The sequence below is a fragment of the Hemiscyllium ocellatum genome, chromosome 18, assembly GCF_020745735.1.
Source record: "Hemiscyllium ocellatum isolate sHemOce1 chromosome 18, sHemOce1.pat.X.cur, whole genome shotgun sequence".
Classification (NCBI taxonomy): domain Eukaryota; kingdom Metazoa; phylum Chordata; class Chondrichthyes; order Orectolobiformes; family Hemiscylliidae; genus Hemiscyllium; species Hemiscyllium ocellatum.
Genome location: NC_083418.1, coordinates 76,301,562 through 76,326,966, shown reverse-complemented (window position 1 = coordinate 76,326,966; position 25,405 = coordinate 76,301,562). Strand labels below are relative to the sequence as shown.

Here is a 25,405-nt window from a genome sequence, read left to right as displayed (position 1 = left end):
CAGAAGGACTGAAGGCAAAAGTAGACAATCAGATAACTGAAAGCAATTAATTTTAAAATCAATATTTTAAGTTTTGATTAATTGCTGTTTACTGAGAGAAAAAAAAAGATTGGCTTTCTGAAGCAAGCCCAAGGTGGAATGTGATTCATAATTAATGATTGATTTCAATACTCCTGCTGAATGTCTGGACTAGGGAAACCTCAAGGTAATTTCAAAGTGAAGACCTAATGGATGTATTTAAAAAACTTCTTGTTAATCATAGTGACAACTGACCGGTAGTCAACTTTTAAAAAGGGCATTCAAATATGAAATTAAATTATATAACTCAGGAGGAATGTGATAGAGCTCTGGACATATCGACCTGCTAATGAGATTCCTGGATATCTGGCCTATGACATCTTCTGTTTTTTTTTAACTTGGAAAAGATCCAATTTTATTCTTAATGGTGAAAAATCTCTGCAGAACAGTTTCATATTAATAACTACCTCTTACTGATATTTATAGCCGCTTTGATAAATCTATTAAAATTCTGTTCTGCTAACAGGGTATCACCCAAATACCTGACATGACTAACTATGGATAAACTTTGTTTCATTAACAATCCCTATGTACAGGCAGCTCAGTGAAAGATGACAGGAGGAAAACTGGAGCGCATCTTCTTCGGCAGCCTCTTGGGGTTGAGGATGATTGAAGGGGGTGGGGGAGCTGCTGCGTGAGGGAACAGAGGATTATCAGGGAGTCATTTTAGCATTATAATCGGTACCAGCAGATGGATTTGCATGTGCCTGATCAGTAAGTGCACTTTCTGCTGCAGCTCCATTGTCTGATTCATTTGCCTTTCTCCAATGCAATCATCATAAGACTGCAAAGAATTTACAGCATAGATACAGGCCTTTCAGCCCAACCAGTCTATGCTGTTCCTTCGGTTCTTAATGAACCGCTAGTGTGTCCCACTATGTTGAACTGTATTTTCATATATTACAGGAATATTCCAACAGGGTTGCTTTGTCATTGCTCTAAAGTTTACACGTATATAAAGCAATAACTGTATACATGAATCTGCCAAGATAGCTCTGGCATAAACACGGAATGCAGGAGGTGGCATGTGGCTCAGTGGTTAGCACTGCTGCCACACAGCACCAGGGACCTGGGTTCAATTCCAGCCTCAGCTGACTAGCTGTGTGAAGATTGCATCTTGTCCCTGTGTCTCTGTGGGTTTCCTCCCACAGTCCAAAGATATGCGGGGTTAGGTGGATTAACCATGGGAAATGCAAGGTTGCAGGGATAGAGTGGATATGATTGGAATGCTCTTTGGAGGGTTGCTATGGGCTGAATGGCTATAAGAATTCTAAAGTCCAAAAACATCTCTAGAGAGAGAGAAACAGAGTAAGGTATGGGTATTTTTCAGGACTTCAGAATCATGCCAGACTCAGAATGCTACCACTGTTTTTCTCTCCATCGGTGCTACCAAACTACTGAGTTTTTCCAGCATTTTCTGTCTGTGTCAGATTTATATACCTACAAAATTTAACTTTCATTGTGAGAAGGCTCTGATTTTGGTCAGTTCAGACTCTGCGTACTGCTGATGAATAGGATTCTTTTCTGGATGGATATATCTCTCAGAATTTCAGCTAGATCAGAACAAACCAGCCTTCATGGCACTCATGCCCTGTTACCCAGAGATGCAGATATGTGAGGAAGGCAAATAGCTTATGGTCAGAGAGAAAAGACAAGAGGAACCTGATCCAGTGGTGGTAGTAACTGGCCCCTGGTCAATCATCTTGGCATACACTCTGCTTGCTTTGGGTGGCATATTAGTTTCGTTACTGGGTGAAGATAATTCCCAGGCCTGGACTTGAAATGAGAGTTCAGAACCCACAATGACAATTTGAGGAATTGAAATCAGTATTAACGAAAGCTCTGATAATGAAAAAGAAAGAGTTTTGTTTGCTCAAAGTGGCCTCGGAGATGTGAGATTGACATAATGGCTGCATTGGGTTGTAAATGAGGTTTGTTGATGAAAATTGGTCGCTCCCATCCAGTTTGATCTTGACCTGACTCAGTCCCGTGTTAACCTGGTTAGCTAAACTCTGAAATGACTGAAGAGTCACTCAACTGCTCCAAAATCTCCTTCCTGAAGCAGCTGGGGATGGGCATAAATATCAAATTTGCCAGACATGCTCACGAATTAATAACGGGCATGTGATGCAAGAGTAGTGATTAAGATATTTTGTGAAAATATGCAAGATTACACGTCATCTCAGAGCTCTCTGCTGCCTTACTGAGCAGACACTGAGGACATGAAAATTCTGCTGGAGCGGCAAATTTTTCCAAGCTCCATCTTTGGGTCAGTGCTTGGATAAGAATGGGTTTGCCTCTGGGGATGAGAGGTCTTGCATGTGTGTGAAGATAACAATGATATAAGTGCCGCTTTCTCAGGCCATCACATGCTGATGCCAGATTCTGAAAGTGCGGCTGTGTAATAAATAATGCTGCAGTTCATTCAGTCGTGTAATTATCATCTTAAGTTGCTTGTTTTTGCATTCATATTCAATTATTCTAATGATGTCTCTGTTTAAAATCTGAGAACTGCACCAGGCATTCAGTAATTTAATTAGATTCGACTGAATACTATTTCCATTGCCTGAACCTTGATTTTATGGCACTAACCATGTTTATTACAAGTGCAAAGCTCATAGCATTGTGTTATATGAGGTCTCCATTCAATCATGTGATGTCAGATCAGTTCTGTGTGTCAGTGGTGTCCAATTAAGAAAAAAAATCCAATTGTGGGTTTTAAGGACAAATTGGGATGGGCTATCAATGCTGGCCAGCCAGCCAGCAATGCCCAAGTCCAACAAATGAGTAATAAAAATTATACTATATATAAGGTAATAGACATTAAGATGTTAAGTGAGCCTCCTAATTGTTTGAGAAGTGAAAACTGGGCTGTGAAATCGGGTGTTTAAACTAAGTGGACAATTAATCTGTTTTACTTTTGCATCCAAATTTTCTCCCATTTTGAGAAATGTGAAGTCATTGATTTTTTTTTCTGTGCTGGATAATTTCAATAATGTTATAATCTATGAGTTGCATTAACTGGCTTCGCTTCGGCAGTTTTCCCCATGCTGTACCTCATTAGGTTTACATTTCAAATAGTTAAAACAAGAGCACTGACAGCAGCTTCAGTGGTTTACAGGTAAGTAGGACCGTCTCCCAAAGGTCAGGCTTCTTTCTAGGGAAGCAAGGTTGAGTTCTGCAAGAACACAGAGTGATTTTTAGAGAATAAACTGTGCTTTCCTTGTTAGTATGGTTGACATTTTCACAACATTTCTCCGCAGTACAATGGGGACTGAATGTCCAAATGATTTCATCAGCTGTAAAGCACATTGAGAGATCCACAGGTTAGATTTAGATTTAGGTTTTATTGTCAAGTATACACAAGTATGGGGTATAATAAGGGGAGACAATGGTCTAGTGGTACTATTGCTAGACTGTTAATCTAGCACACAATGTTCTGGGGACCTGGGTTCAGAAACCACCAGGGCAGATAGTGGAATTTGAATTCAACAAATATCTGCAATTAAGAGTCTAATGGTGATGTGTTGATTGTTGGAAAAATCTACTTGGTTCATTAATGTCTTTTAGGGAAGGAAACTGTCCTCCTTACCTGGTCTGGCCTACATGTTACTCTAGACCCACAGCAATGTGGTTGTCTCTAAACTGCCCACTGGGCGATAAATGCTGGTCGAGTCAATGATGCCTGTGTCCTGTGGATGAAGTTTACAAAAAGAGTACAGTGAAAAGTACATAATGTTGACTCTCATGGCACCATCTAGGGCACAGAGTATCTAGGTACAAAATCATTGTCACAGAAATAGGAAAATAAAGAAGTAGGTTAAAAAGTTTAGCATTGCAGTTTTCTTAGCATAAAAGTAGAAAAATAAAGAAATTAAAAAGTCCAAAATTACAGTCCTTTCTTAAGCCACGGGCCTACAGATACTCCAAGCTGGTTCTGAGGAAGGGTCACCGGAGCCGAAACGTTAACTCTGATTTCTCTCTCACAGATCCTGCCAGACCTGCTGAGCTTTTCCAGCAATTTTTGTTTCTGTTCCTCCAGGAGGGCTTGCTCTCCCCTGTGCTGGGCTAAGACCTGCCCGAGCACTCATGCCTTCAGGCGTGACCACCAATCGCTGCCTTGCCACTGTTGCTGTCTGTGCTCATGCTGGGCCCCAGGCTCTGCCTCCATAGCCTCCAAAAGGTAAGTAAGAAAGACTAGAAAAAGCAAAGAGAAAAGAAAGATAATAAAAGGAAAGGGAAAAGGAAAATGGGTGGAATGGATGAGATCTCGAAGGAGGGTGCCTGTAAACAGAAAGGTCGCTTGAAGTGTGTATACTTCAATGCCAGAAGTATAAGAAATAAGGTAGGTGAACTTGCAGCGTGGGTTGGTACCTGGGACTTCAGTGTTGTGGCCATTACAGAGACGTGGGTAGAACAGGGCCAGGAATGGCTGTTGCAGGTTCCAGGGTTTAAATGCTTTAGCAGGGTCAGAGATGCGGGTAAAAGAGGGGGTGGTGTGGCATTGCTTGTCAAGGATAGTATTACAGTGGTGGAAAGGACGATAGAGGAAGACTTGCCATGTGAGGTAGTTTGGGCTGAGGTTAGAAATAGGAAAGGTGAGGTCACCCTGTTAGGAGTTTTCTACAGGCCTCCCAATAGTCCGAGAGAAGTAGAGGAAAGTATTGCGAGGATGATTCAGGAGAAGAGTGAAAGTAGCAGGGTGGTTGTTATGGGGGACTTTAACTTCCCAGATATTGACTGGGAAAGCTATAGCTCGAGTTCGTTAGATGGGTCGGTGTTTGTCCAATGTGTGCAGGAGGGTTTCCTGACACAATATGTAGACAGGCCAACAAGAGGTGAGGCTATACTGGATTTGGTTCTAGGTAATGAACCAGGCCAGGTGTTAGACTTGGACGTAGGTGAGCACTTCGGGGACAGTGACCACAACTCGGTGACTTTTACTTTAGTGATGGAGAGGGATAAATGTGCACTGCAGGGCAAGAGTTATAGCTGGGGGCAGGGAAATTATGATGCGGTGAGGCATGACTTAGGATGCGTGGATTGGAAAAATAGGCTTCAAGGGAAGAACACAAATGATATGTGGAGATTGTTCAAGGAACAGCTATTGGGTGTCCTTGATAAGTATGTACCAGTCAGGCAGGGAGTAAAGGGTCTTGTGAGAGAGCCGTGGTTTAATAAGGAATTGGAATCCCTTGTGAAAGGGAAGAGGGCGGCCTATGTAAAGATGAGGCGTGAAGGTTCAGTTGGGGCGATTGAGAGTTATAAGGTAGCCAGGAAGGATCTAAAGAGAGAGCTAAGAGCAGCGAGAAGGGGACATGAAAAGTCCTTAGTTGGTAGGATTAGGGAAAACCCAAAGGCTTTCTATAGGTATGTCAGGAATAAAAGGATGACTAGGGTAGGTAATGGTCCAGTCAAGGATAGTAGTGGGAAGTTGTGCGTGGAGGCGGAGGAGATTGGAGAGACACTAAATGAATACTTTTCGTCAGTATTCACTCAGGAACAGGACACTATTGCTGATATGAATATTGAGTCACAAGTGATTAGAATGGATGGCCTTGAGGTATGTAGGGAAGAGGTCTGGGGAATACTGGAAAGGATGAAAATAGATAAGTCCCCTGGGCCTGATGGCATTTATCCTAGGATCCTCTGGGAAGCTAGGGAGGAGATTGCAGAGCCATTGGCCTTGAGTTTTATGTCGTCATTGTCTACGGGAATAGTGCCAGAAGACTGGAGGATAGCGAATGTGGTCCCCTTGTTCAAGAAGGGGAGTAGGGATAGCCCGAGTAACTGTAGGCCAGTGAGTCTCACTTCTGTTGTGGGCAAAGTCTTAGAGAGAATTGTAAGGGATAGGATTTATGAACATCTGGATAGGAATAATATGATCAAGGATAGTCAGCATGGTTTTGTGAAGGGCAGGTCGTGCCTCACAAACCTTATTGAGTTCTTTGAGAAGGTGACTAAGGAGGTGGACGAGGGTAAAGCAGTAGATGTGGTGTATATGGATTTTAGCAAGGCGTTCGATAAGGTACCCCATGGTAGGCTAATGCAAAAACTACGGAGGTATGGCATTGAGGGTGCATTAGAGGTTTGGATTAGGAATTGGCTGGCTGGAAGGAGACAGAGGGTAGTAGTTGATGGAATAAGTTCATCTTGGAGTGCAGTTACTAGCGGTGTTCCACAAGGATCTGTTTTGGGACCATTGCTGTTTGTCATCTTTATAAATGATCTAGAGGAGGGGCTTGAAAGCTGGGTGAGCAAGTTTGCAGATGACACGAAAGTCGATGGCGTTGTGGACAGCGAAGAAGGATGTGGCAGGTTACAGCGGGATATAGATAAGTTGCAGAGCTGGGCAGAAAGGTGGCAAATGGAGTTCAATGTAGCTAAGTGTGAAGTCATTCACTTTGGTAGGAGTAACAAGAAGATGGATTACTGGGCTAATGGTAGGCTACTTGGTAGTGTGGATGAGCAGAGGGATCTTGGTGTCCATGTACACAGATCTCTGAAAGTTGCCACCCAGGTAAATAGTGCTGTGAAGAAGGCATATGGTGTACTGGGCTTTATTGGTAGAGCAATTGAGTTCCAGAGTCCTGAGGTCATGTTGCAGTTGTATAAGACTCTGGTGCGGCCTCATCTGGAGTATTGTGTGCAGTTTTGGTCGCCATACTATAGGAAGGATGTGGAGGCATTGGAACGAGTGCAGAGGAGGTTTACCAGGATGTTGCCTGGCATGGTAGGAAGATCGTATGAGGAAAGGCTGAGGCACTTGGAGCTATTCTCATTGGAGAAAAGAAGGTTTAGGGGAGATTTGATAGAGGTGTACAAGATGATTAGGGGTTTAGATAGGGTAGACACTGAGAACCTTTTTCTGTTAATGGAGTCAGCTGTTACTAGGGGACACAGCTTTAAATTAAGGGGTGGTAGGTATAGGACAGATGTTAGGGGAAGATTCTTTACTCAGTGGGTTGTGAGTTCATGGAATGCCCTGCCAGTAGCAGTGGTGAACTCTCCCTCTTTATGGTCATTTAAGCGGGCATTGGATAAGCATATGGAGGTTATTGGGCTAGTGTAGGTTAGGTAGGCTTTGGTCGGCGCAACATCGAGGGCCAAAGGGCCTGTACTGCGCTGTATTTTTCTATGTTCTATGTTCTATCCAGGCTGTTGAGCCCAGACATTACCTACTCTGCCAGTGCCATCCATGTGCGATCAAGCAGGTTATGTAGAGTCGGATTGTGTCTTTGATGAAGGTTTGTAGGGTTTTGGTGGTCTTAATCTACTTCCAGACGAAATTAAAATCAGACTAAGTCTTCACAGTTGTTGTTCAGTCTTTCTGGTGACTTATTGTATTCGGATCGACATTTTCATGAATCATCACTATTGCTGAGGGGTGAGCTGGATGCTTTGCTCTGCAGAGTGACCCCAGTAGCATGAGATTGATTCTTGCATTGGCAGAGTTCACAATGAAGGACCCACTTTCTCAACCTCTCCCCTCGTCTGGGGCATGGCGACCCTCAGGTTAAACCACCATCCATTGTCTCTCTTTCTCTCTGTAATGAGAGAGAGCAGCCTGATGGTCTTCTGGGACTATGCTAACTTTACTGAGGAACATTAGTTCAAGGTAGTGTCATGAAGTCATATCTTAAGACATAGAAACAGACGAAAGCCATTCGACCCATTGAGTCTGCTCCCAGCAATAAAATTATGGCTGATCTGATAATCCTTCTCTCCAATTCCCTGCCTATTTCCCCATAACCCTTGACTATTTTACTGATTAAAAATCTATCTTACTCAGCCTTGAACGTGCTATCAAGTCTCAGAAATTACTGGAGAAACTCAGTTGATCTGACAGCATCTGTGAAGAGAGAAGGAGAGTTAACATTTTGGGTACAGTGACCCTGCTTCAGAAAATGGGCACACTGTTATTTTATAAAATAGTCACCTTCAGTTAGAGATTTTCCCGAAAGAGGAAACATCATATCCACATCCACCCAGTTCGAACTTCTATTTCAAAATATTTCTTTTAAATTTCAGTGGATAATCGCCTGTCCAATATTTCCTCTTAGAAAAACCTTTTCATTTCAGGTATTATTCTTGTAAACCTTTTCATAAGTAATTCTAATATATTTACATTCTTGCTTAAATAAGGAGGACAATAATATACATAGTGTTCCAGATGGGAACACAAAAATGTCCTTTATATTTGAAGCATAGCCTCTCTCAGCAAAACAAAACTTTTCACTGAAGGTACATATGACAATAATAAATTAAATCAAAGTATTCTATTGGCTTTTGTAATTAGATTACTTACAGTGTGGAAACGGGCCCTTCGGCCCAACAAGTCCCCACCGACCCTCTGAAGAGCAACCCACCCAGACCCATTCCCCTACATTTACCCCTTCACATAACCCTAGGGGCGATTTAGCATGGCCAATTCACCTAACCTGCACATTTTCGGACTGTGGGAGGAAACCCACGCAAATACGGGGAGAATGTACAAACTCCACACCGATGGTTGCCTGAGGTGGGAATTCTCTGGTGCTGTGAGGCAGCAGTGCTAACCACTATGTCACCCATATAACTTGCCTTATCTGTCTGCTAACCTTTTTGCATGCAGCAGGACATCCAGACCCCTGTCCATTCAGAAGTCTATAATCTCTCACTATTTTGATAAAATGTTTTTCTTTTTATTTTGCCTGCCAAAATGAACAAATGCACATTTTTCCTTGCAGATTTAATCACCATCACCTTAATATCTCCTTATGTCCACATCATCAGTTACTTTCCGACTAACTATTGTGTTATCAGCAAATTAACATCTTTGGGTCCCTTCATTGTAAGTTGTAAGATGTTGATGTTTCAACACTAATCCTTTCTTCATACACTCATTATTTCTCACCAATCAGAAAATAGCCCATCATGGCCTCTCTGATTTCTTTTATCTAGGCAAGTTTCTATCCATGCCTATATTTTATCCCTTATGGTGTAGGCCTTTATTTCTTACAATAACCTTTGATGTCACACTACATCAAATACCTCCTGGAAATCTAAGTTGAATACATCCACAGGTCCCCTTTATCCACAGCATATGTTACTTTCTCAAAGAACTCCAATAAATTTGTCAAACATGATTTCCCTTTCACAAGACCATGTTTACTCTGCCTGATTATTTTGAACTTTTCTCAGTGTTCTAACGTGCTTGGTAGTAGTTGGAAACACCTCCTCTGTGATAGATGTCATGCTAACTGCACTTTCTTGCTTTCTGTCCACCTCCAACCATGCTCCACTTCACTTTTTGGAATCATGAGTTACTTGCATGATCCATGTGGCAGGTTGTCCTGAAATTCCATCAAATCAAAGATCCTAGCAGCCAGACCTGCTGCAGTGTTGCACTGGAATGCAAAGATATTCCCAGTGCTCAGTCTTCCTTTTGCATTGAAGACAGAATGAAGATTGGATGACCTGGCGTATGTTCTGAGGAGAAAGTGAGGACTGCAGATGCTGGAGATCAGAGCTGCAAATGTGTTGCTGGAAAAGCACAGCAGGTCAGGCAGCATCCAAGGAGCAGGAGAGTCGACATTTCGGGCATGAGCCCTTCTTCAGGAATGAGGAAGGTGTGCCAAGCAGGCTGAGATAAAAGGTAGGGAGGAGGGACTTGGGGGAGGGGCATTGGGAATGAGATAGGTGGAAGGACGTTAAGGCTGGAATGAGGTTGGGGGCGGAGAGGTCGGGAAGAAGATTGCAGGTCAAGAAGGCAGTGCTGAGTCCGTGGGTTGGGACTGAGATAAGCACTGGGGAGACAGGCCGCCTACTTGCGGAACATTTCAGAGAACACCTCTGGGATACCCGCAGCAACCAACCCAACCATCTCGTGGCTGAACACTTTAACTCTCCCTTCCACTCCACCAAGGACATGTAGGTCCTTGGACTCCTCCATCACCAGACCATGGCAACACGATGCCTGGAGGAAGAGCGCCTCATCTTCCGCCTCGGAACCCTCCAACCACGTGGGATGAATGCAGATTTCTCTAGTTTCCTCATTTCCCCTCCCCCCACCTTATCTCAGTCCCAACCCTCGGACTCAGCACCGCCTTCTTGACCTGCAATCTTCTTCCCGACCTCTCTGCCCCCACCCCCTCTCTGGCCTATCACCCTCACCTTAACCTCCATCCACCAATCGCATTCCCAATGCCCCTCCCCCAAGTCCCTCCTCCTTACCTTTTATCTTAGCCTGCTTGGCACACATTCCTCATTCCTGAAGAAGGGCTTATGCCCGAAACGTTGATTCTCCTGCTCCTTGGATGCTGCCTGACCTGCTGTGCTTTTCCAGCACCACTCTAATCTTGACACTAATCTCTAGCATCTGCAGTACACACTTTCGCCTGGTGTCATGGGTAAGCCCAGCTTTTGTTGCCTATCCCTAATTTCCCTAAAAGTGATGGCTCGCTCAGGCATTTTAGAGGGCTATATTGTTGTGGGTCTGGAGTCACATGTAGACCAGACCAGGTAAGGACCGCAGATTTCCTTCCATAAATGTCATGAGTTAACCTGATGGGTCTTTCTGACAATCTCTCAGTTTCATGGTCACCATCACTGAGACTCGCTTTCCATTGCTGATTTTGTTGTCTGAACTTAAATTTCTTTTATATCGGTTGGAAGTAACGTGTCATCTTCTATGGTGCTAGATCACACTCAGAAAGAAAGACTAACTCTTGGACAATATTTGACCTCATGTCACCGTAGTTACCTGGGAGAGCTGGCTTAGTTACAGCTGAAGGAGGCAGGCAAGAGACTGAAAGAACACAGCAAGCCAGGCAGCAGGAGGTGGAGAAATCATCGTTTCGGGTATAAGTTTTCTTCCTGCTTGCTAGCTTGCTGTGTTCTTCCAGGCTTCTGCTTGTCTATTTTGGATTCCAGCATCTGCAGTTTTTATGTCTCTGGCTAGAGCTGAAAGCTCACATTGCGTCAGATCAATCTGATTCTTGTGGCTGACTTGAATGTCTTAGCACAGACTGTAAATACCATTAGTGTGGATACTGGCTGGGTGAACTTACTCAGTCTGACTGTTTGAGATTCGGATGAACCTCAGGAGCTAGAGTTATTGGAAGTGGAGGTGCTACTGTGACTTTATTGTTTGAATTGTGGACATTCCTTCCTCTCTGTTGCACTTTCGGGTGCAACACTGAATCAGTACTAACAGTAGTGAGAGTGGACCTTCGAAATAAAGGAAAAAGGTATGAAAACGATGTGAGAAATAAGTGCATCAAAATGCCTCAGCTTTTTTACAAATGGCTAGTTTATTGAGGGTAAGTTGTTGTGTCAGGGGGACAGAAAGAATAGCTGAGCATCAAACCTATCTCCTGTAAAAAAGCCAATGTTCTCCTCACTCCCATCAGTTGGTGTTCGACTGGGGTGGACAAAGTCAGAAATCACATGACACCAGGTTATGGTTCAACAGATTCCTTTGAAATCACAAGCTTTCGAAGGAGCACTGCTCACTTCACCTGACAAAGGAGTTGCATTCCAAAAGCTTGTGATTTCAAATAAACCTGGTGGCGTGTGATTTCTGACATTAGTTCTGAGGCAGGGTGACTGGACCTGAAACGTTAACTCTGATTTCTCTCCACAGATGCTGCCAGACCTGCTGAGCTTTTACATCAATTTCTTTTTTTGTTACACTGAGTGTGTTTTGGAAAATTGTGGTGCTGGAAATAGAAATTAAACAGAGAGGCAATTTACATATCTGTGATAGTAATAAACTTGGACAGCCCTGTTTTAACCTGCATAGTCTACACTTGTGTCACATCTCATGAATTGTCCGGCATTCAAATCCATATTTCACACACAGGTATTCTCCATATTCTCCAATGATTCTTTTGCAGTTAACATGTTCCAGTACTTGGGTTTCACACAGAAGGGACAATGATTCAATGACTCAACACTTCAATACAAGAGCCAGTGAAAATGCTGTAATACATTCAAATGGACAGTCAGAATCAAAAGGAGAAATAGAAAATGAAACCATCGAACTTGCTTCACCTAGTACTTTACATTGTGTGTAATTACAGCCCCTGTCCTACTCGGTTAAATATCACAGTGAAAGATTATGAAGAGAATCAGAGGTTGAGGAATGTTTTTCTTCTGGTCTACCCGCAGATGATAGGTGTGATATTTTGGTCCCCAGACTGCATATCCCTGATGAAATCTTCAAGTAAAAAATGAGGTCTGCAGATGCTGGAGATCACAGCTGCAAATGTGTTGCTGGTCAAAGCACAGCAGGCCAGGCAGCATCTCAGGAATAGAGAATTCGACGTTTCGAGCATAAGCCCTTCATCAGGAATGCTTTAAAAAATATGGAACGCTTCACGAATTTGCGTGTCATCCTTGCGCAGGGGCCATGCTAATCCTGATGAAGGGCTTATGCTCGAAACGTCGAATTCTCTATTCCTGAGATGCTGCCTGGCCTGCTGTGCTTTGACCAGCAACACATTTGCAGCTATCCCTGATGAAAGCTCAGGGGAGACTGGGGCCCTGCTCCCCCTGCTGGTAGTTAATGGTCTTCTGGCTGCTAATTCGTTTAATATGGGACTGCCACTCACAACGAGAAAGGAAGGCCCAGCAATGGGTTTTGCCAGGTGGGTAAATGGCTGGCCACTTTCTGGCCCCAGTGGGAGCAGTGACCACTTCTGGATCAACAGCCCAGTCTGTGCCTGGAGTTCAAGGCAAGTTGGCTGGGGTGGGGGAGGGATAGCAATAAGGGTGGGAGATTTGAGGGCGTGGGGCCTCTAACGTACACAGGGCAAGGGAATGGGGGAATGTGTGCATCTCAGATCCTTACAGAGACATCCCTCTCCACCTCCTGTTGAATGTATGAGGACATCAGGACCCTGGGTGCAACTTTGCAATGATATTATGGAGCTGCACATCACTGAGTATAAATAGCACAATGTGGGGAGAGTGAGAATAAACCACAGTACCACTTTGCAGTCTAGAATTAGAGAAAGCATTAACAGTACATGGACATAAGCACACGAGACGATAGATTCATTCTTTTTGAACGTAACTATAAATTACAGTCGGTTCTGATGTAAAGCGATAGTTCCGTTCTCGTGCAATCTTGTGTTATTCGAAAATTGCTCTTTAGCAGCACCATTTAAACCAATGGGCTTGGAGTTGCATTGTGGCCTATACAGGTAAGGAAAGTTTGTATTCTATAAATAATGATCTAAATACTTCAATTGTGTTAAAACCACTTTGTGTTAAAGAAAAATGTGTTATAGCGGAACCGGCTGTCTCATCTGGCATATCTATATTTACTGTAACATTTAATATTAATGTCTAATTTTATTTTAAAGTCAAGCTTGCAGACACACCTTGACTCTGTTCTCTCCTTAACGACTCTGTTCAGATCACAAATACATGTGTACATCAAAACACATGACAAAAAGCTCCTTTGGTCTCATTGACCACTTCCATTAGTTGTCTGATCTCATCCCTGCCATATAGCATGGCCCTGAGTGATCTGGGACCAGCATCATCCAGGATCAGCGTGATTGCTGAACCAACATGATCAAGTACCAGGGTGGTCCTGGACCTGAGCGATACGAGATCAAAGTTAAAAATCACACAACTCCAGGTCATAGTCCAACAGGTTTAATTGAAATCGCTAGCTTTCAGAACGCTGCTCCTTCATCAGGTGGTTGTGGAGTACATGATCGTAAGACACAGAATTTATAGCAAAAGTGTACAGTGTGATGTAACTGAAATCATACATTGAAAAAGACCTGGAATGTTCGTTAAATCTCTCATCTGTTAGAATGACCATATTAGTTTGTTAAAGTTCACTTGAGGATGTAAGTTTTTAAAAACGTTTCATGACTTACATATAAAAGAAGTGAAACTGACACGGTCAATCTAACAGATGAGAGATTTAACAAACAATCAAGGTCTTTTTCAATTTCAGTTACATTACACTATAAACTTTTGCTATAAATTCTGTGTCTTACAATTGTGTCCTCCACAACCACCCGATGAAGGAGCAGCACTCTGAAAGCTAGTGCTTCCAATTAAACCTGTTGGACTATAACCTGGTGTTTTAACTTTGTACACCGCAGTCCAACACCGGCATCTCCAAATCTTGATATGAGATCGGTGTGATTTGGTGCCAATGTGATTCTGGGTCAGTGTGATCTGAACCAGCATGATCCCAGGATCAGAGTGATCAGGACTAGAGTGATCTGGAATCAGTGTGATCCAGGATGAGAGTGATCTGCGAACAACCTGCTAAATCAGGGATTTGGTACAAGTGAGATCACTTTGCTCAGTATTCCTCAAAGCTGCGACTGAGATTAAAAGTAAGGCTCTATCTGACTTAGAATTTCAAAGCAATGCAAGTAAATGCATGCTAGCTAAGGCAGTTAGTTATCAGAAACCATAGGTCCGTAACAATAAACTATCGATAGACAGAACGTGGTTCCATGACCAGGAGTTTATTATTGTAGCAGACAATAGACTTTACTTTGTTCCTGAGCTTCACAGATAAATTCTCAATATAAGTGCTATGTTACTACACAACATGGAGAAGCATGGATTAGAGTTAAATGAGTGGCTCAAAGGTTGGTGTGGGATGAATGGGTCTTGGTTTACAGGACACTGGCAGCAGTATTGAGCTAGAATGGAGCTGTTTCAGTGAGATGGACTTCTCATGAACCACCCTGGAATCAATGTCATGGAATCATAGACCCTCCAACAGTATGGAAGCAGGCTATTCGGCCCATTGAGTTCACACCACCGCTCTGATGAGCATCCTACCCAGACACACTATTTCTGTATTTCCCATGGCCAACCCACTGAGCCTGCACATATTTGGACTGTTAGAGGGAACCAGAGCACCCGGAGGAAACCCACACACACATTGGGATAATGTGCAAATTCCACACACACAGTCCCCAAAGGTGGAATTGAACCTAGGTCCTAGCACTGTGAGGCAGCATGCTCACCATTGAACCACCGTGAGTTAAATGCCTATGACTATACAGAGGGTTTGAACTAGAAGGGGAGGAGTTCTGGAATGGGGATACATAGGCTTACAAACCAGGAGGATATGGGAATATTGGATGGCTATTACTTAGGTAAGAGTGGCACAGAAGGGACAGAATGTGCAGTCACTACAAACACAGTAAATAGGGTCAAAATTAGTGACTTTTTACTTAAATACATGTAGTAATAAGATTAAAATAAATGAATTCACAGCACAAACACAAATTAACAGGCACTAACAGGGAGGTTATGTTGGAGCTGGACAGAACTTTGGTTAGGCCACAGATGGAGTACTGCGTGCAGTTCCGGTCACCGTGCTGTGGGAAGGATGTGATTGTACCGGAGGGCGTGCAGAGGAGGTTCGCCAGAATGTTGCCTGGGACAGAGCAGTTTATTAATGAAGAGAGGCTGGATTCTTCTCTTCAGAGCAGCGAAGACTGAAGGGAAGCCTGATTGAGGTGGATAGGATGGTGGGGGACATGTCTGGGATGAATAGAAAGCAGCTATTCCCCTTAGTCGAAGGGTCAATAACAATATTTTTAAAGTGGAAAGCAGAGATTTGGAGATGTGAGGGAAATCTTTTTCACTTGGTAGGTGGTAGGGATCTGGAATGTACTGTATGGGAGAGTAATTGAAGGAGGAATCCTCACAAACTTTAAAAATTAATTGGCTGAGTACTTGAAGTGCCATAACATTCAAGACTATGGGCCTGGTGTGGGAAAGTGGACTGGGGTAGAAGGCAGGATATTTTTGGTGGTATAGACAAATTTAGCCAAAGGGCCTCTTCTGTACTGTTTGGTTCTCTGATCATGGAGACGTGGTTACATAGAACATAGAACTTCGAACATAATAGCACAGTACAGGCCCTTTGGCCCTCAATGTTGCACTGACCTGTGGAACCAATCTGAAGCCCATCTAACCTACACTATTCCATTCTCATCCATATGTCTATCCAATGACCATTTAAATGCCCTTAAAGTTGACGAGTCTACTGCTGTTGCAGGCAGGGTGTTCCACGCCCCTACTACTCTCTGAGTAAGGAAACTACCTCTGACATCTGTCCGATATCTATCACCCCTCAATTTTAAGCTATTGTCCCCTTGCTAGCCATCACCATTCAAGGAAAAAGGCTCTCACTGTCTATCCTATCTAACCCTCTGATTATCTTACAAGGAGATCAAAGTTGGGAACTAAATACTCAGAGATATTCAACTTTTGAAAGGACAGGGAAAGAAGAAAAGAATGGTGGGATAGCTTTGTTAGTACAAGATGGAATGGGTGTGGTAGCAAGAAATGATCTTGAATCAGAACATTTAGACTCCAAATGGGTGGAAATGAGAATGCAAAGGACAAAAGGACACTGGTGGAATGAATTTGTAGGTCTCCTAACAGAAGCAGTGCTGTAGGACAGAGAATAATTGAAGGAAAGAATGAGAGAATGTTTAAAAAAAAGCAGTACATTAATGATGGCTGACCTTAACATTCACATACATTAGGAAAGTCCGACTGGGGTGGTCATTCTTACCAATACCTTTGTGGACAAATATATCTTGGCAGGCAGGTCAATGAGGATGAAGTTCAGTGTGTTTTTCTGTCGTATTGATAGTGTCACCACTTGCTGCAGACAAAGGTTAGCAGCCGTGGCCTTGTGGACTTGACCAGCTCAGTCAGTAATGGTCCACTCTTGATGATGGATATTGTCATGGCCCACCCAAAGTACATTCAGCACCCTCTCTATCTCAAATACCCTTTGGTAGAAGTTGAGTGTTGGGTGTTGGTGGGGTGGGGGTAGTATGTGATAAAAAGCAGAATTTTCATTGGAGCAATGAGACTTCATGAGGTCCGAGTCAATCAGGAGTCAATCTCCTGACTGTGCTGCACATCGAGGAGAAAGTGAGGACTGCAGATGCTGGAGACTATAGTTGAAAGTGTGTTGCTGGAAAAGCACAGAAGGTCAGGCAACATCCAAGGAGCAGGAGAATTGATGTTTCAGGCAAAAGCCCTTCATCAGGAGTTCATGAAAAGTTGATTCTCCTGCTCCTCGGATGCTGCCTGACCGGCTGTGTTGCACGTCTGCTTGATCTGTCCTATGGGTTGGATAAGACCAACCTGGAGATAATAGTGTTGTCTGGGACATTGAGTGTAAAGTAATATTCAGTAAATATATCACATTGTTGCTTGGAACAAATTATTACTGTAATAAAATGGTGAGTGTTAAAAACCCCTGCTCATAATGCCAGTTTGAAATGTGATTTAAAATGAACTGCTCCTCCTAACAACCCTATAAAAGTGTTAAGTAGACAGTCCCTCTGCTAAGCTAATCCATTAGCAATTCATCGTGAAATAATCTTTGAAGACTTCCAACAGAAACAGATGGCTTGGCGTTTATTTCTCCAGATGGTCGTATCATGAATGCTTGGCTGAGCTCCAAGTCTTACCAATTGATTAGCTTAGTAGACAGACTTTGCACCAGTGGAGTTGGAGTGTTTACTTTGTTTGAAAATTTTATTAGGTCATAAGAAATTATTCATTCTTTCAATGCCTGTCTATTTATTTAGTGGGAGATTTGGAATGACTTAAGGTGCCTATCATCTATTCTATAATAGCTCAATTTGATGGAGTTGTACAGTGTATCCTACTTTTTATTTTTAAAATTTAGCATATTCTATTATGGATTTGTGTCCTGTGCAGTAATGCTTAGAATATTTGCTATTTGGTTACATCACAGATCACTGGAATAAACTGTGTGGGAAATTACAGATCCCCAGTCCCCAGTTCATGTGACTGCAAAATTGAGGAATGCAAATCTCTGACTTCTCAATAGCTCTCTATTGCTGTTCATGGGAATTCATGTCTGACAAACTTGATTGAGTTTTTTGAAGAAGTAAAAAAAGAGGATTGATGAGGGCAGAGCGGTAGATGTGAACTATGTGGACTTCAGTAAGGCGTTTGACAAGGTTCCCCATGGGAGACTGATTAGCAAGGTTAGATCTCATGGAGTACAGGAAGAACTAGCCATTTGGATGCAGAACTGGCTCAAAGGTAGAAGACAGAGGGTGGTGATGGAGGGTTGTTTTTCAGACTGGAGACCTATGACCAGTGGAGTGCCACAAGGATTGGTGCTGGGACCACTGCTTTTCATCATTTATATAAATGAATTGGATGTGAGTATAAGAGGTATTGTTAGTAAATTTGCAGATGGCACCAAAATTGGAGGTTTAGTGGACAGAGAAGAAAGTTCCCTCAGATTACAATGGGATCTTGATCAAATGGGCCAATGGGATGAGAAGTGGCAGTTAGAGTTTAATTCAGATAAATGCTAGGTGCTGCATTTTGGGAAAGCAATTCTTAGCAGGACTTATACACTTAATGGTAAGGTCCCAGGGAGTGTTGCTGAACAAAGAGACCTTGGAGTGCAGGATCATAGCTCCTTGAAAGTGGAGTCGCAGGTAGATAGGATAGTGAAGAAAGCATTTGGTATGCTTTCCTTTATTGGTTGGAGAACTGAGTACAGGAGTTGGGAGGTCATGTTGCGGCTGTACAGGACATTGGTTAGGCCACTGTTGGAATAATGCATGCAATTCTGGTCTCCTTCCTATCGGAAAGATATTGTGAAACTTGAAAGGGTTCAGAAAAGATTTACAAGGATGTTGCCAGGTTTGGAGGATTTGAGCTATAAGGAGAGTTGAATAGGCTAGGGCTATTTTCCCTGGAGTGTCAGAGGCTGAGGGGTGACCTCATAAGGTTTATAAGATAATGAGGGGCATGGATAGGATAAATAAACAAAGTATTTTCCCCAGGATGGGGGAGTCCAGAACTAGAGGGCATAGGTTTAGGGTGAGAGGGGAAAGATATAAAAGACACCTAAGAGGCAGCTTTTTCACACAGAGGGTGGTGTGTGTATGGAATGTGTTGCCAGAGGAGGTGGTGGAAGCTGGTACAATTGCACCATTTAAGAGGCATTTGGATGGATATATGAATAGGAATGGTTTGGAGGGATATGGGCCGGGTGCTGGCAGGTGGGGGTAGATTGGATTGGGATATCTGGTCGGCTTGGAAGGGTTGAACTGAAGGGTCTGTTTCTGTACTGTCCATCTCTATGACCCTAAGACTTTATGACCTCACAGGGACTTTCTGCCTCAGGGACCAACTCTTTTGTCCATTAAGGAAAAAAAGAATCACTTCTCTATTCTATAAATTGGATGATTGCACGTTGATTGCTCAACTGTGTTTCTAGGTCACACACAACCTGCAAAAAAATGTATATTTTCTTTTGAGCTGAGTTCAGCCAGAAGTGATTGGTTGACAAGCAAGCATAGGTAAAAACAATGACTGCAGATGCTGGAAACCAGAATCTAGATTAGGGTGGTGCTGGAAAAGCACAGCAGGTCAGGCGGCATCCAAGGAGCAGGAAAATCGACGTTTCGGACAAAAGCCCTTCATGACAAGTAAACATAACATATTTCAATATAGTGGGAAGCTATTTGAGAAATGAACTGGGTGAATTAATGCAGTTCCCTATGTTTACTGGCTTTATTTAACACTAATGACACTATTATTTCTTCTTAAGGGACAGAATTTGCTACCTCATAAAATGAGGGAGAGTGGATTTAATATCATCTGTATCCACAAAGATTGTTTCTGATTTCATTGCTTCCAGAGAGAATATTATATCTGCACTTCAAGGAGACAGAGTGGAATTTATTAAATAGCAGTAACATAACTTAAACAACATAGGACCATTATCAATATCAAGGGCTACATTTAAATAATGGCAAATGGTCTGTTAATGTAAATAAAACAAAATAAAACAAGCATCAATTGCTTGGGTAATCAGAATGTCATAAGTCTTTTATTCATTCATGGGATTAGGGCATCACTGTATAGGCCAGCATTTATTGTCCATTCCTAATTGCTCAGAGTACGGTTAAAAGTCAACCACATTGCTGTTGGTCTTGAGTCACATGTCAGCCAGACCGGGTCAGAATAGCAGTTTCCTTCCCAAATGGACGCTAGTGACCCAGGTGGATTTTTCCAACAATGGATTCATGGTCTTCATTAGACCCCTAATTCTAGAATTTTGTTTGTTGTACCTACCATCTTGAACCTCTCCAGAATACTACCTGAGCCTCAGGACTGACAGTCCAGTGATAACACCACTGGGCCATCACCTCCTCTTTGCGATACACTGTGGACTATTGTGTTTTTTTCTTATCACTGGTGTTGCCATTGATGTGGGTTCAATTTGATGGTCCTTTATGCAGCCCACATACCATACTTATCATAATTCAGGGCAATTCAAATTATTGAAGGTCTTAGATTGTACATGAACGCAAATGTACAAGTGAGTGTGGAAGCTGATATAGCAGGTATGTGAAGAGTATATAGGTATCTGAGGATGGGAGGGAGAAAATGTCTAATCCATATTCAAAGTTTGCTGTTAACTGCTGTTGTTTGACGTCTTTTGCATACAAAGTGGTAGGGTATAGGCCCCTATCCCCTTGCCTGAGCCAAAATTACAGATAAGAGACAGTTGTATGGCTCCTTCATCTCACACCTGTTTTGGTTGTCATTTTATTTCAAAATAGAATTCTGGAAAACACAGTTTTAGTGATTGTAATGAGGTTAGCCAGGTAGACCTCATAGAATTTGAGTTCCCTGATTGGGGCTGTCAACCTGGTCCAATCAGGAAGCCCTGTCTGACAGGTATAAACAGGAGTGTTTTGATGTGAAGGCGCTGCTTGTCACTGGCCACCCGGGTGTTTTCCTATCTTCCTGGTGGTGGAAATTGAATAAAAGCTTTGTGCACTTTGTGTACCTCATTGTATCTCACAACTGCGCGCGCACACACACACACCATGGGTGCTGGGGAAAAATAAGCACTACTGCAGTTAGGCGGTAGTGTGAGGGTTAAAAAAAACAAATAAAAAGGACTATCATTGCCCTTTGATGTGAAGGGCACTGCTTTGTCACTGGACCACTCAGGTGTTTTAGAAAAATAAAAAAAAATAAACAGGAGTGTCAGAGGTTCTGTTCACTCTGAGAGCTGGTTTTGAGGGAGCTGGATAATGTCCAGAATTTTCCATGTGTAAACAAAGGGTGACTTTGTGATCGGATACTGACCCCTGTGGAGTTTTGAGCAAAAGCCCAAAACGTCAATTTTCCTGCTCCTCGGATGCTGCCTGACTGGCTGTGCTTTTGCAGCATCACACTTTTGACTCTGATCTCCAGCATCTGCAGTCCTCAATTTTGCCTAGAACAAGAAAGTGACCCACTTTAATCAGTATGCTGACAAAGATCTATACAAATGAGATAAACTATTAGGTCACTTTATTGTCCTCTTAACCACCATATCTAATTGCATCTAGAATAATTTCAGAGATTCCAACTCCATTACATTACCCAGATGGCCAAATTTGACTATGGTTACATTCTGCAGGAAGACACACTCTTTCACTACAGCTCCAAGTCAAATACAAACAGATTAGACCAGTGTCTTTTTGTTCCATAACCATGATTCAAGTTAAAGCGGTGTTCTGGGTTTGCTTTCACTCTTCAAAAGGTGAAGTGGTTCGTACGTTTTCATAACTTTCTCTGTTGAATGTATGACTCCTGTCTGTGGTCTATTTCATTCACACTGCTTGGTATCTCTCACCATCCACATTCTCCATACTGACTTCCATCTCCACTTTCGTCTGCATCCATCCCTGGCTAAAAAGCCCTTGCCTCAGTCATTTATAACTCCACGATTAGACTCCCAATTGCTTAGACTTTTCACCTTTATTATTATGACTCCACTTGGTGAAAATCCTGGACAAGGAGAGGGCAGTAACAATGTCATTGACTAACAAATCCAGAACCCTGGGCCGATGCTCTGTGGACATGAATGCTGCCATGGTAACATGTGAGATTAGAATTTAATAAAAACCATCCATAAAGAGCTAGACTCGTGTAAAAATATAACCACTGTCAGCTGCCATAAAAAATACAATCTGGTTTAGTAATGACCTTTAGGGAAGGAAATCTGCCTTCCTTACTCAATCTGGCCGACATGTGACGCCTGAACCACAGCAATGTGGTTGACTCTTAGCTGCTGTCTAGGCAATAAATGCTTCCCTAGCTAGCAATAACCACATCTCATGGATATATTAAAAAAAAATCGGACCCCAGCTTGAAACCTGGATTAAAAGACCATACATTTTATTTTTCATCACTGTAGAAGTCATTTACGGAGCATATACACAAGAGCCTGCCAGTATACTTTAAAAAAAACACAAAAGTATATTACACAAAAAAGGTGACCTGTATCACACAGGAAAAAATGTTTTGGATTGATCTCATTGCAGATGTCAGAAAGAAAGATGCATTTTTTTCAGTCCATCAATACCATCACAGACATTCAAACCTCTGTGAAATGTCCCCATCTCACAAGACTGGAAAAAAACTAAAAACCACAGTTTAAAAAATATACATTATGAACCTTAAAATCATCATTTTTAGCACAATTCTACCACAGCCAGTGATTTATTGAACTAACCCCTCAGCTCAACCTTTATCCTAAACCTGTCTTGAATGAGTTGCAGTTTTCTTCGGTCAACCATTAGGAAGACTGTAACATAAACATGATATGTTTTGAACACTGATTGTGACTTGTGGCAAGCTGTTCACATGATGAGATCCCAATTCACTTTCAGACTCAGCTTCTGACTCCTTACCACCTTTACTACAGGGACGGTCATGGTGAATGGTTTGTTTAGGACTGGTGGGAAGTGTACAATGTTGCTCCTCAGAGACCACTGCTCTTGTTGACCTCTTAAGTGAATAAAATACGTCGCTCATGAATGATGAGTGGAGTAGCTTTATTCTGTGAAATACCGTTCGGTAAAAGAAGGTTATATCATCTCCCTTTCTGATTGAAAATGTATCAAGATGTTACACAATGGGGGAGATTGTAGAAGCAAATATGATAGCGATGCTTTAGAGACATTAAGGCAGATGCGGGGAATAAAATGTTACAGACGTGCAGGCAGATGGGATTAGTTTGGAATGGCATCATGGTTGACATAGGCAAGGTGGGCCGAAGGGCCTGTATCTATAATGTATTGTTTTATATTCTATGTTCCACAACAGATGGATGATTCCTTTAAGCTCAGTCATTGTTATTATGCACTTGAGTGCAACACCAGTCTGTATATGATGAGGTCCTGTAAACAGTAAGTGAGATAGTAAGAGATGAGAGAAATTTATATTGATTAGGATTGTATTCATTAGAGTTTAGAAGAATGAGGAGGGATCCCATAGAAACCAATAAACTTTGAACAGGACATGACAGGGGAAAGACATGAAGGACAATTACCCAATGACTGGGAAGTCCACACCAGAGGTCACAGTTCAAAGATATTGGATTGACCATCTTGGACTGAGATAAGGAGAGATTTCTTTACCCAGAGAGTGGCGAACTTGTGGAATTCTCAACGACAGAATGTGGTTGAGGACATAACATTGAATGTTTCATGAAGGAATTAGGTATATTTCTGGGCTAAAGGGATCAAAGGAAGAAGTGAAAACAGGGTATTGAGTTGGATGATCAGCCCTGATCAAATTGAATGGCAGAACAGGTTTGAAGGGCCAAATGGCCTCCTCCTGTTCCTATTTTCTATGTTTCTAACATAGGACTTAGGAGCAGGAATAGGCCATTCAGCCCTTCAAGCTTTTCCCCTAATTCAGTTAGACCAGGGCTGAGCTGGTTGTGACGTCAATTCCACTTTCCTGTCTCCCACATCCCATTACTCTGCTGTCTGTCAAAAATCCATCAAACAGCCCTGATTAATTGGAATGATCCAATCTCCACTGTTTTTCTGAGGAAGACATTCTGACAGACTGACAGCCCTCTGAGAGAGAAAAATACTCCTCAATGTCATCTTAAAGGCAAAACCTCATTATTAATCTGTGTTCCCAAGTTTTCGGCTCTCCTGCAAAAGAGAACCATCTTCTCGGAATCCCCTTAGATTTTTTAGGTTTCAATTCGTTCACCACTCATTCTTATCCGCTCTAGAAACTATAGGCCTAGCCTGCTCAGCTTTTCTTCTTAAAATAACCCAGTTATTCCAGGGATGGGTCAAGTGAACCTCCTCTGAACTGTTTTAATCCTTTCTCATATCCTTTTTTCAACTAAGGAGAACAAAATTGTACCAATAAATGGTAAGTAGTCTTCCCTTGCCTTTACATTTTTGTTTCCCTTTTATAAAATTTCTTTTCCTTTGATTTATTGTCACATGTGTCAGGACAGTGAAAAGTATTATTTTGTGCGATAACCAGACAAATCATATCTTATATAAATACATCAGGGTAGTAGAACAGAATGCAGACCATAGTGTTACAGCTACAGAAAAGGTGCAGAGAAAGAGCAACTCTAATATATGAGAGATCTGTCTGACAGCAGTGGAGATGAAGCTGTTCTTGAATCTGTTGGTACGTGTTTTCAAACATTTGTATCTTCTGCCCAATGGAAGAGGGTGGGAGAGAGTATAACTGGGATGGAAGGGGTCTCTGATTATTTTGGCTGCTTTCCCAAGGCAGTATGAAATATAGATAGAGTGAATGGAAGGAAGGCTGGTTTGTGTGATGGACTGGGCTGTATTTACGTCTCTCCGTTTTTTTTGTGATCTTGGACAGAGCAGTTGCCATACCAAGCTGTGATGCACCCAGATAGGATGGCTTCTATGCTGCGTCAATAAAAATTGATAAGAACTGTTGAGGACATGCTGAATTTCCTTAGCCTTCTGAGGAAGTAGAGATGTTGGTGCGCTTTCTTGTCTGTAGTGTTGATGTGGATGAACCAGCATAGATTGGTGATGATATTTACTGTGAGGAACTTGATGCTCTTGACTACCTCCACCTCAACCCCATTGATGCAGGCGAGGGTGTGACCTTCACTCCCTCTCCTGAAATAAATGATTGGCTCCTCCATTTTGCTGACATTGAGATACATTGTCTTTATACTATGCCATGAAGCTGTCTCTTTCCTGTACTCTCACTGGTCATTCTTTAAGATCTGATTAACCACATTGGTGTCATCGACAAATTTGTAAAAGGAGTTAGAGCTGAATTTGGCCACACAGTCATGAGTGGATAAAGAATATAGTAAGGGGCTGAGTACACAGCCTTGCAGGGAACCAATGTTGAGGATTATTATGGATGAGGTGTTGTCGTCAATCATTACTGATTGTGGTGTGTGGGTCAGGCAGTCAGGATTCAATTGGAGAGAGGGAGCAGTGTCTTAGGTCTCAAG

At 42.4% G+C, this 25,405-nt stretch overlaps 1 protein-coding gene and 1 pseudogene across 3 annotated transcripts in view; one reads left to right on the top strand and one right to left on the bottom strand.

The window, feature by feature from the left end:
• Window positions 1-25,405, top strand: part of LOC132824275 (protein kinase C-binding protein NELL1-like) — a 994,503-nt gene that overhangs the window by 298,423 nt on the left and 670,675 nt on the right. The window lies entirely within an intron of this gene.
• LOC132824553 (U6 spliceosomal RNA) lies at window positions 12,423-12,483 on the bottom strand (annotated as a pseudogene).